Source organism: Aotus nancymaae, unplaced genomic scaffold (genome assembly GCF_030222135.1).
Source record: "Aotus nancymaae isolate 86718 unplaced genomic scaffold, 86718_ANA_hifiasm-v0.15.2.pri h1tg000062l, whole genome shotgun sequence".
Classification (NCBI taxonomy): domain Eukaryota; kingdom Metazoa; phylum Chordata; class Mammalia; order Primates; family Aotidae; genus Aotus; species Aotus nancymaae.
Window position 1 is genome coordinate 35,959,532 of NW_026988476.1, and position 12,112 is coordinate 35,971,643.

The 12,112-nt window shown below is 33.3% G+C and overlaps 1 pseudogene; it reads left to right on the forward strand.

The window, feature by feature from the left end:
- LOC135270456 (U6 spliceosomal RNA) lies at positions 1-100 on the forward strand (annotated as a pseudogene).
- The last annotated feature ends 12,012 nt before the right edge of the window (positions 101-12,112 follow it).

Sequence of the window (12,112 nt, forward strand, 5' to 3'; positions counted from 1 at the left end):
TTGTTTCTGTACCACATACAGTAAAATGGAAATGACACAGAGATTACTATGGCCAGTGCACAAAGATAACATGCAAATTTCCGAGGTGTGCCATACTTTTCTGCCATCACACACAAAAAATAAAATTATAGAACTCGTTGGTAGAACAGATACAAAAATGAGAAAGAGAAAGCAATCAAATGTTATCACAACAACAACAACAAACCCAACAAAAATAAACACTAAGAGAGAAAGAAAGGATCAATGGATACGTAAAAGAACCAGAAAACAACAAAATGACAATGCTGAGTCCTCACCTATCAATAAAAATCTCGACTGGAAATGGCTTAAATTACCTAATTAAAAGATGTAGGTTAGTGGAATGAATAAAAAAATAAACAAGACTCAACTATTTTCTGCCTACAAGAAACCTACATCACCTGTAAAGACACACATAGGCCAAAAGGGAAGGAATGGAATAAGATATTTTACAAGAATGGAAGCAAAAAGTAAGCAGGAGTGGTAATTATTATATTAGATAAAAACAGATTTTAAGTCAAAAGTTGTAGAAAGATCAGGGAAGGCTATTATATGATTATAAGGAGATCAGTTCATCAACAGGGATATAACAATTGTAAATATATATTCACCCAATGCTGGAGCATCCAGATATATAAAGCAAACATTATCATAGCCAGGGGGAAAGATAGTCCAAAATACAATGATAGTTGGAAATTTTAACACCCTACTTCCAGCACTGAACAAATTATCCAGGCAAAAAATCAACAAAGAAACATTGAAATTAAACTGCACTATAGAACATATGGACCTAAGAGATATTTACAGAACAGTTCATCTAACAGCTGCAGAAGGCACATTCTATTCATCAGCACATAGAACATTCTCTAGGAAAGACCATATGTTGGGCCAAAATACAAGTCTTTACAAATTGTAAAATACTGAATTTATATCTAGTATATTTTTAGACCACAATGGAATAAAACTAAACATTGATAATAAGAGGAACTTTGGATATTGTACAAATCCACGGAAATTAAACAACATACTCTGAACAACCAATGGGCCAATGAAGGAATTAAAAATGGAATAAAATTTTTTTTGAAACAAATAAAATAGAAAAGCAACATACTAAAACCTATAGCATAGAACAAAAGTGGTACTGAAAGAAAAGATTACAGCAATAAATGCCTACGTCGAGAAAAATTCTCAAATGAATAACCTAACAACATGCCTCAAGGAACCAGAAAAGCAAAAACAACCTCACAATTAGTAGAAGAAGCAAAAATAAAGATCAGAGGAGGACTAAATAAAAGAGAGACTTAAAAAGTACAAAAGATCAACAAAAAAGGTTTTTTTTTTTTTAAAAAAAAGGCAATCACCAAACCATTAGCTAAACTAAGAAAAAAAAACAGAGAAGACTCAAGTAAGTAAAATCAGAAACAACAAGCAAACAAACAAAAACCGTGACAACTGAGACCACAGAAAAACAAAGGGTCATTACAGTTTATTATGAACACTATACACCAACAAACAGGAAAACTTGAAACAAATACATTTCTGTACACATGCAACCTGCCATGATTAAACCAAGAAGAAAAAGAAACTCTGAACAGACCAATAACAAATAATGAGATTGATCAGTAATAACACTCCCAGGAAAGAAAAGCTCAGAACCAGATGGCTTTACCGTTGAATTCTATGAAACTTTTATAGGAGAATTAACACCAATCCTTTTCAAACTATTCCAAAAATTAAAGAGGAGAGAATTTTTCCTAGCTCATTCTATGAAGCCAGCATTACTCTGATATCAAAACCAGACAATGACACAGCAAATAAAAAGAAAACAACAGGGTGATATTCCTGATGAACAACAGAGGCAAAAATCCTCAACAAAATAACAGCAAATCAAATCCAACCATACACTAAAAAGACAGCATAACAATATCAAGTGGGATTTATGCCAGGGATGCAAGGATAGCTCAACATACACAAATCAATGAACTTGATATATATCAATGGAATAAAAGACAAAAACCAGATGATTCTTTCAATAGGTACAGAAGAAGCATTTGACTAATTTCAACATGGCTTCGTGATAAAAACTCTCAACAAATTAAGCATAAAAGAAACATACCACAACACATTCAAGGCCGTATATGACAAACTCACAGCTGACAACATACTGAACAGGAAAGCTCAAACTCTTTCCTCCAAGAACTGGAACAAAAGAATGCCTACTTTTACCACTTTTATTCAGCTGACTACTGGAAATCTTAGCTAAAGCATATAATCAAAAGGAAAAAGTAAAGATCATCCAAACTGGAAGAGAGGAAGTCAAATTGTCTTTGTTTGCCAGAGGACATGATCTTATGTATAGAAAAACATAATGATTCCACCTAGAAACTCTTAGAACTGATAATTAATTAAAAATTGTAGGTTACAAAAACACCACACAAATATGAATGGCATTTCTATATATCAGTATGAACTAGTTGAAAAAGAACTCAAAAAGCAATCTCATCTATAATAGCTTAAAAAATATCTAGGAATAAATTTCACCAAGGAGGTGAAAGGCCTCTACAATAACTACAAAACACTAATGATGGAAATCAAGGGGGACACAAATAAAAATACATCTCATGTTCATTTATTGGAAAAATTAGTATTGTTAAATGAGCAGGCTACCCAAAGCAATCTACAGATTCAGTGTTATCTCTATCAAAATACCAACGACATTTTACACAGAAATTTAAATAAATTATAAAATTTGTTTGGAACCACAGAAGACTCTAGCCAAAACAATACTGAACAAAAAGAGCAAAGATGAAGGCATCACGCTACCTGATTTCAAAACATACTAAAAAGTTATAATCATCAAAATAGCAAGGTACTGATATAAAAACAGAAACACGAACCGTTGGAACAGAATAGAAAAATGAGAACTAAATTCACATATTTATAAAGGTGCCAATAACATACGTTGAAAAAGGACACCCTCTTTAATAAAAGGTGCTGGAGAAAGTGGATATCTATATGCAGAAGAATGAAACTGGACTTTTCATCAGTATACACATAAATCAACTCAAAATGTACTGAAGACTTAAATGTATGACCTCAAATTATAAAACCACTAGAAGAAAACATAAGGGAAACAGTTCAGGACATTGGTTTAGCCAAAGATTTTATGGCTAAGACTAAAAGAACTGGGAAAAACAACAAAAATGGACAAATTAGACTTTATTAAACAAAAGAGCTTCTGCACAGCAAAGAAAACAATCAAGAGTGAAGAGAAAACCTGAAGAAGGAGAGAATATATGTGCAAACTATTCATTTAACTAGGGACTGATATCTGCAATATAAAAAGAACTTAAGGAATTCAACAGAAAAAAAATTTAATATGGGCACAGGATCTGAACAGACATTTCTCAATATAAGACATAAAATTACCAACAAATAAATATATGAAAAATAATAAGCCTCACTAATCGCCAAGAAAATTCAAATTGAAACCACAATGTCATCTTATCCCACTTAGAATGGCTATTGTTAAAAAGGCAGTAAATGCTTGTGAGGAGGCAGAGGAAAGAGAACTCATATACTGTTGGTGTGAAGGGAAACTGGTATAGTGTTATGGGAAAGAGTATGGAGGTTTCTCAATAAATGAAGAATAGAACTACCTATGATTTAGCAATCCCAATACTGGATATTTATACAAAGGAAAAGAAATTAGTATATCAAAGGTATACATGCACCCCCAAGCTAATTGCAGCACTATTCACAATGGCTAATATATGAAATCAACCTAAGTATCGAGCAATAAATAAATGAATAAAATGTGGTATATATAACCAACTGAATATTAATAAATATGAATGAAATCCTGTCATTTGTGGAAACACAGATGAGCCTGGAGGACATTATGCTAAACGAAATAAGCCAGATGCAGAAAGAAATATTGCATGTTCTCACTCATATATGAGAGCCAGAAAAGTTTAGTTCATAGAAATAGAGCACAGAATTATGGTTATTAAAGCCTAGAAAGAGTAGTGGGGAGGGGACGATAGGCAGAGATTGGTTAATAAACATAAAATTGCAGGTAGCGGGAAGATAGGAGTTCTGGTGTTCTGCAGCACGGTAGGGGGAAGACATTAAGCTGTAATTTATTGTTTAGTCTGAAAAAGCTAGAAGAGAAGATTTTCAATGTTTCCAACACAAAGAAATGTTAAATATTCGAAGAGGTGAATACATTCATTATTCAAATTTGGGTAATATATGGAATTAGTACTTTCTACTCCATAAATATGTGCAATTATTATGTGCAAATTAAAACAAAAGAAGAAAAACAGGGCAGGTACCACCATGGCTATAGTGTGTACAGAGGACGGATTGCAGAGCAACTCCAAAACTCAATGTGTTTATAACTTTGCAGTTTTATAATTTAAATGTTAATAATACAATACAATTGGGTAATTAGAACATAGTTCATTCCGGGTGTTAGCCATTATTAATAATACTTTGGTTGTCTTTAAACAGCTCCTAAGAAATTCCTTTTTATTATTACCAAAAAGAAGCATTTGAGACTGGTGAACCTAGTCAATACTTTCTGAAATTATGCTAGGGCTAACAGTGGGTAGAAAAGAAAAATAAATAAAAACCCTTTTAGATAATTATACATATAATTATCAGCAGGATATACTAATTATTGGTGTGCTACACATTACCTATGATACTTCTCTTAAAAAATAAAAGAAAAAAACATTTTTCTTCAACTATTTTTCACTTTTCCTTTTTTTTAAACCTTGTTGAGAGAAATGTATAAAAGCTTAAATGCTATTGCTTTTCTTTAGAAGGACTTCAGAAATCATTATCTTATACTGTTTTCATGAACAGTAGAAGCACAAGATACTTTGAGTTTTGCTTATATTTCTATTTTAATATTCAATGCATAAAAGATTTATGTGTTTCATATAATCACTGATACTCTGAGTGCCAAGACATTCCTAAAGGTGGCTAGTCTTGAAAACAGGTCTGTTTTACCTTGTGATTCTAATTTAGCATGTGCCTTTCAAATTAATATGTTTAATTTGTCTTCTCTATTTTTTTTCACATTATCAAGTGTAATCTCAAGGAATATCAAAGAAGCACTGAGAAATATTTTTTATACTTTAATTCCTCAGATGGTTTAGGTTATATATATGTAATTCCTGAGTAGGTCTTTTGAAAATTAACTATTTCCATTTCATATATGCATTTGACAACGCAAGTAGACCAATAAATCTGTATCTAGAGGATGTTATATTGCCTGAATATGTCTTTTTAACATTATGTCAAGTATTGTGTTTATTTGGATTTTTTTCCACTCACAAGACCAGTACTTTTTGGCAAGGAGAGATGACTCATGAAATTTAATTGCAGTTCATAATAAATTTATCCAAAATATCAAGGTTTTCTGAGACAAAGGCCATCAAAATTCAATCCAAATCATCAAATTTAATGAAAAAAATATGACAACATTTTCAATTACATCTTTAAGAAGTCTAATATGCTACTTGGAGTGTATGAGGATTCTTTAGAATGGTGATATTCATTCATCCCTCAAATCTTAAATGATTATCAAATGCCTACTGTGAACAAAACATTATAAATATGTACCTGTTCCTTAACCCTTGGGGTAACAGTATACAAAATGAATTAAGACAGGAATTGTACCTGAGTTTTATACAGAATTTTATTTATTATTCACCCCTACTGAACATGAAAAATATTTACCCTGTAGAGTATCACAAGTATATACTTCATTGACTTTTGGAAGTCTCAATTCTGGTGAGCTATCCAGAAAATAAAGAAATGTATATCTTTACTTCACTATAGGCTATATAAAAATGTGGATAAGTGTATCTTGATAGAAAGATGAGAGACTGATGCTATTCAACATAGCTTCCTGTGTGCTTTAAATTGCAACATAAGGGAAATAAATATTGCACACAATTCTTTTGGAGAAAAGATAAGGGGACTTGATCCCAATATATGACACTTTTCTTGAAGCTAAATTTAAAAGCCCTAAGGTAGACAAAAAGGGAGAGACGTGTAGGGAATATAAATGAGGTGAAACCTGGTTTTATAAAACAATATTTAAGAGAAAAGGTGCAGTGCTATGTCCATAGATTTAAGCTAAGGACCGTCTATGCACATTTCTGTCTGTCTTGTTTTCCAGGATAAAGAATTACATGCCAGAAACCTAACAATAATAGAAGTATTTGGGAATTTGGTGCTTTTATCTTAAAAAGAACATCTAAGAGAAATGAAAAGGCTGCTTTTTTATCTGCACAAAAGCAAATTCAAAAGATTATTACTTTTTATCCTTTTGGTGCTATTGCCATAGGCTTTAATTAAATATTTCTCTCCTGGCATCCACCCTTTTACATTTATGACTAAGGGTGCCTGAGGAAGAATGGGAGTCCACTGAGCAGGCCATAATCTTAAAGCTCCTCTGACCCTTATTAGCAAAGTGTTAAAAACAAAAGTCTGGAGGAGGATCCACATAAAAGGGACAATGTCCTCTGCAAGAAAGGAAGGAAATCCAAATTCAGCTGTTGTCAGCATTAATATCACTGTACACTAAGGAATAAGACCACATTAAATACCCTCTTTCTTTTCTGTTACAAACTAGTAAGTTCAGGTTAGTTCTACTACACGATCTTAAAAACAAACAGACCTTTGCTGGAATATAAGTAGCTCAGGAAAAGAGCATGTATTGTCTCCCTCAAGGATAAAGAGAGCGCACAAGTAATCTGCAGTGCCTCAGCTATTTTTTCCTCATCTTAGGTCTTTGAAAACATTAGGTCTTGAAGGGGTCAATTTGCTCTCAAGGGTGTTTTCTCAACACCTAGACATTGGTTTGAAAATTGGAATGTTTAAAGGTTTGAAAGAAGAGAATATCCTTCTATGACTTTCTTTTCCTTCAATTTTGGTCACAGTTCTGCTATGAATGTATTCCTGTCCAGACACCCCAAGGATTGATGCTTTTGAACAATGGAGATACAAAAACAGTCAGTTAGGCTGAGATTTAGTCAAAATCCTGTGTGTTAGCACATGTGTGGCTTGTGGGGGTGCTGGTGAAGAGGCCCTTTTTAGCACTGCTATCTAATAAATATATTATTAGGATTAGTGTTTCACTGATGGTATTTGCAGCCCTGTCTCACTTTAGGCATTAATTGTAGTGATTCTAGTGTGACTTCCATGATTATCACAATTGTGCTCACAATTATTTATGACTTTTTAAGTGCTAGGTAGTATTTTAGGTGTGTTTATATATTATCTCACTTAAGATTTCTAACAGTCCATGTGTTGGATATTATTAGCATTCAAATTTCATAGATGAGGAAACTGCAACACAGTAAAGTTCAGTGACTTGCTCCAAGTCATAAAGCTGTCATGCAGGTGAAGCAAATATTTGAGCACAGCCAAGATTTTAACCACTATAGAATTCTGACTCCCTACTCCAACAGGACTGCTGTATCCACTATATCCTCAGTGTTGTTCCGTAATTAACACGTCTCTCTCTTTTGCTCCCTCCTTTCCTTTCTGTCCTTGTCCTTTCTCTCTTCTCCCTTTCTCCCTTCTTCCTTCCCTTCCTTTCTCCCATATATTCCATGTGTATTAATAAAACATACAGTATACAGTATATATGTATATATATACATACATGTATATATATACATATATACACACACATGTATATGTGTATATATACATACATATATACATATATGTATATGTATTATACATTCCATGTGTATTAATATATATATTATATATAATATACAGTATATAAGTGCATATGTATACTGTATATTTTATTAATACACATGGAATATATGGGAGAAAGGAAGGGAATAAAGAAGGGAAGGAAGAAGGGAGGGAAGAAAGGGAGAAGAGAGAAAGGACAAGGACAAAAATTATGTATATACTGTATACTGTGTATATGTGTATATATATTAATATACTTATAACTGCCAAATAATTCCTCTTAGAAAGAGGAAAATTCTGTATGTGTACATGGAGTTAGCTGGTAAGCCTGTGCTATACCTAGAAATGGAAATAACTCTTTTGCATAAGACAAGGGAAGGGATGTTTAACTCCTTTAATTATTTGACATCAAGAAAGAAAGCAGATGAAAGAGGAGAAAGGACGTTGGGTAACTAAACCTGAACCTCTGAGACTGTGGTCTAGCCAAATTCCATAATTTGATTATGACCCTAGACTCCCTCCAAAACGTTCAATCAAGTTTTTTAAAAACGTAAAAGCAAATTGATTTCTAGTGGAAACTGAGGAACTACCTGAACTAAGTATCCAGTGTTCTGTGGAGCAGCAAATGAAAGGAACTGAAGAAAGGAGCCAGGGAAAACATTAAAAACTAGTCTTCGAATGTTTCCTCAAAGCATAGAACAAACAAGACATTGAAGGTTGCTGGGAAGCTTTTGCTTTTCAAACACCAACAGAATAGGGTTTGGACCAACTTCGTCATCTCCAAGGGCCGGGACCTTAACTATCATTTTAGTTTCTTTCCTTTCCTCCCTACCTTCCTTCCTGCTTTTTTTCTGTCATTTAAAAAATTTTTTCCTTACTTTTCTTTTTCCCTCCTTTCTTCTCTCTCTCTCTTCTTCTCCCTGTTTTTCTCTTCTCTACCTATTTTTAGAAATACATAAAATATAATTAAAATTTTAAATATATATTTAAAATAAAGTGGAAGAAACTCCCAATAATGAAGAAAATAAGGCAAAGACTGAGATGCATCCCCCCAGATACATTGGTTATAAAAGTATTTTTATACACTTATGCTAAAATTATGCTGTAAATTTTAATGTGAGCTTCCTCTTGACAAAAGAAACAAAAGGAAATAAGTGTTTATAAGATTAATATTGAACATAAGAGAATGGTGTATCATTTCGTGAAATGCATGTATTTTGCTCTTAGTACTTAACAGTGGCTTGTTTGATTATAAAAAGTTGCAAAATTTTACTGTTTGCTTATGCAATGTGGTAGAAACCCAATGCTTTTCCACATACTTTGACATGTTGGCCAAGGTGACTAGCCTCTTACAGTTTTGAGAAAATTTCCAATCCATATGTGTGTTAGCCCACCCCTGATTACAGGACCAAGAAGGGCAGATAATCTGATTGTTGGAAAGCTCTTTAAGAATTTAAGACAGTCACATCCTTTAGTTTCCTTCTTCAGAACATGTCACAGCCATTTCATCTATTCCGTTTTTAGGATGCAGTGGACTGCAAGTCTAATTATATGTTTAAATCTATGCTTAAAATATTGTTGATATTTTTAAGTCATTTCCATTGTTAGAATTCTCTACCAGAAAATAATTCTGTGGCAAACAAAGCATTGGAAGAGCAAATATCAGCTTTCTTTACAGTGACTATCTAGATTCTAAATCTACAGCTAGAAATATAAAACAGATTGTTTTCTATATTTAGAGGCCAAAGTAGTCACTGAACAGTGTAAAAATGCACTAAGAAATAAATCCCATTTATCTATCTATCTATCTATCTATCTATATTTTTTTTTTACAAAGAAACAAAATTTAGAATCTCACAGGAGCTTTCCGTAAAGCAATTACACTTGAGTGCTAGGTAATATTGCTACCACAGCACTTTTTGATGGTTTATGGGAATTCTCTACAATCTTAAATTCTCTCAACTTAAATTGCACTTCAAAGTTTCATTCATATCCAGCAAAAATGATATAGTTAAGTTTTCAACTGGGAATGAATTATTCATTAACGCAGATAACGGTGTTAGTGCAGAACCAAGGAGCTATAACATTAGCATAAAGATTTCCCTGTCTTACATTAATTGTTAAAATTGAAAACAAACACAAAAGATATTGAGTTGGAGATCTTTTTCATTAAATTACATAAACTGAAGTCTTTTATGGTAACCTTTATATCAGATTTTTAGTCACGCTTCCTAGGGGATTATAAACTATTTCATTTTGTTTATTAATGATAGTCATGCAAGAAACATGTTTTTATGCAGAATTAACAATTGTTTAGGGTGGTGATTTGATTTTTTTGGGGTCTATGTAAATTCTTCAAACGGCATACTTAGAAAAAAAAGTAATCTGTGTATTTGTGTATCATTTTGTTTTATTTTGTCCCTGAAATATGTTGATTTTTAAGTGGCAGCTTATAAATGCTTTGACTGAAATTTACAAGAAACACAGTAGCAAATAGTGATTTCTTCAATAAAGGTATCCTGATTGAAGCATACAAAATGCATCATTGATTTAAAATGTCATGATTTAATGTTTAATATGTGCCAGATAAAACATTAGTCAGTGTGAAAGATGGAGAGATAAATATAACATGATTTATACTTTTAAGGAAATCACAATTTATTTGGAAAGAAACTATAAAGAGAGGCAAATTCCAGAGGAAGGATTAGCTTTCAAGCTTATTCAGATGGATATTGGCAAGCCTCAGCAAAAGAAAGAGAAAGAGAGGAGAGAAAAGAGAGAACACTCCGGAGTGGGTTCCCAAGGAGAAAGTTTTCTTCCTATCATTTGATATCAGAAGCAACAACTTAATATTGGAAGCAACATTTTTATAACTACAGTATTATATTTGCTGAGAAGTGAGTCGATTAGTCCCACCCACACTCCTAGGGACAAGATTACACAAGGTGTGAATACTGGGAGATAGGGCTCAGTGGGGACCATTTTACAGGCTACTTCTCACAGGTTTATATATTGTGTCAGCCCTTCCAAGTTAGAGTATAGCTAAGTCAGAATTCCCCAGATTCCAAGGGAAAATAGAAGATAAATGCATCACAGTAAAACATGTTTAAACAATCAAATAATAAAACAAGCAAACAAAACAACCCTGTAAATGTGAAGTATTTGGGAAAGTCCCATTCTTACTAGCTCTTTACAATTCAACCCAAGAGAAAGTTTTTTTTTTTTTTGAACCATCGATGGAATACGGTTAATCTCTGTGAACCAATATGATGCCAGATTTTTTTAACTTAATAAAGCTGAGGAAAAATGAAGCTTTTGTGTGAAGAATGCAAGCCCCTTTGAATTATTGACCCAGATAGGCACTGGGATGAAATAGCAGTCAAGTCCCACATCTCCCTTTGAGCTAAATAAATACCTTTTGAAGCCATCAGTGTGCTACTCGGGCTTTCAACTAGCTGTTGCTAAGTAGCCACAAAATGCCATGTGCTGGACAACACTTAAACTTTATCGTTCAGCAATGTATAGCCTATCACTAATCAATGTTTCTGTAAACCAATGAGTATTCATTCCTATGAACAACTTTTGTAATTACTCCCTCTCCTGATTCATCTTTTTTTTCTTTAAAAATTTGAGCTTCTCTTGTTTTCCAGACACTTGTCTAGGCAACTTGGAACGGTTTTCCCAGTCAGCTGTCCTTTTTATATATAAAAAATTAATATAATTTATTTAAACCCTGGTCTAAATACATTATATTAATTTTGCTTAATTTCTTCTTTTAGGTCAACAAAACAAAACGAAGAGCAAAGAGGAAGGTAGTGGTCACAGTGCCATACTGCTGGCTCATCAGCTCGTGATTCTTTCAACAAGAACTTCAAAGATTCTTCTTTGACCTTGAGATTCTGGACTTGTTTTTGTATGGAAAATTGCTTTTCCTTATAAGAGAGGCATGTGATAAAATAGAAAGCACAGCACATTTGGATTTAGAAGACTTGACCTCTAAATCTTGTCCCACCTCCTACCAGCTGAGCAGCATGAACCGTTTTTACATCCAGTTTCCTCAAGCGTAAAATGGATAGAATAGTGCAAAATGATTAATTGCTATGCACTGCATGTTCCAAAAACTATAGGATCTCAGAGAAAGCTGATGAAGATACTGACCACTAGTAAGGACTGTGGGATGAGTGTGGAGCTTGAGGAGAGTGGAAAAGGCTGAGCCCATGTGCTGTAGAAAATTGAACACAGAGCCATCTAGGTATTTGAGAGCATGATTGATGCCCCTTCTGAGGCTGGGTAATGTGGGTTTATTATGAAGCCAAAGAGAATAACTCTTTAGCTTTTGGCAGCTTTTTCAATGGGCTGCAAA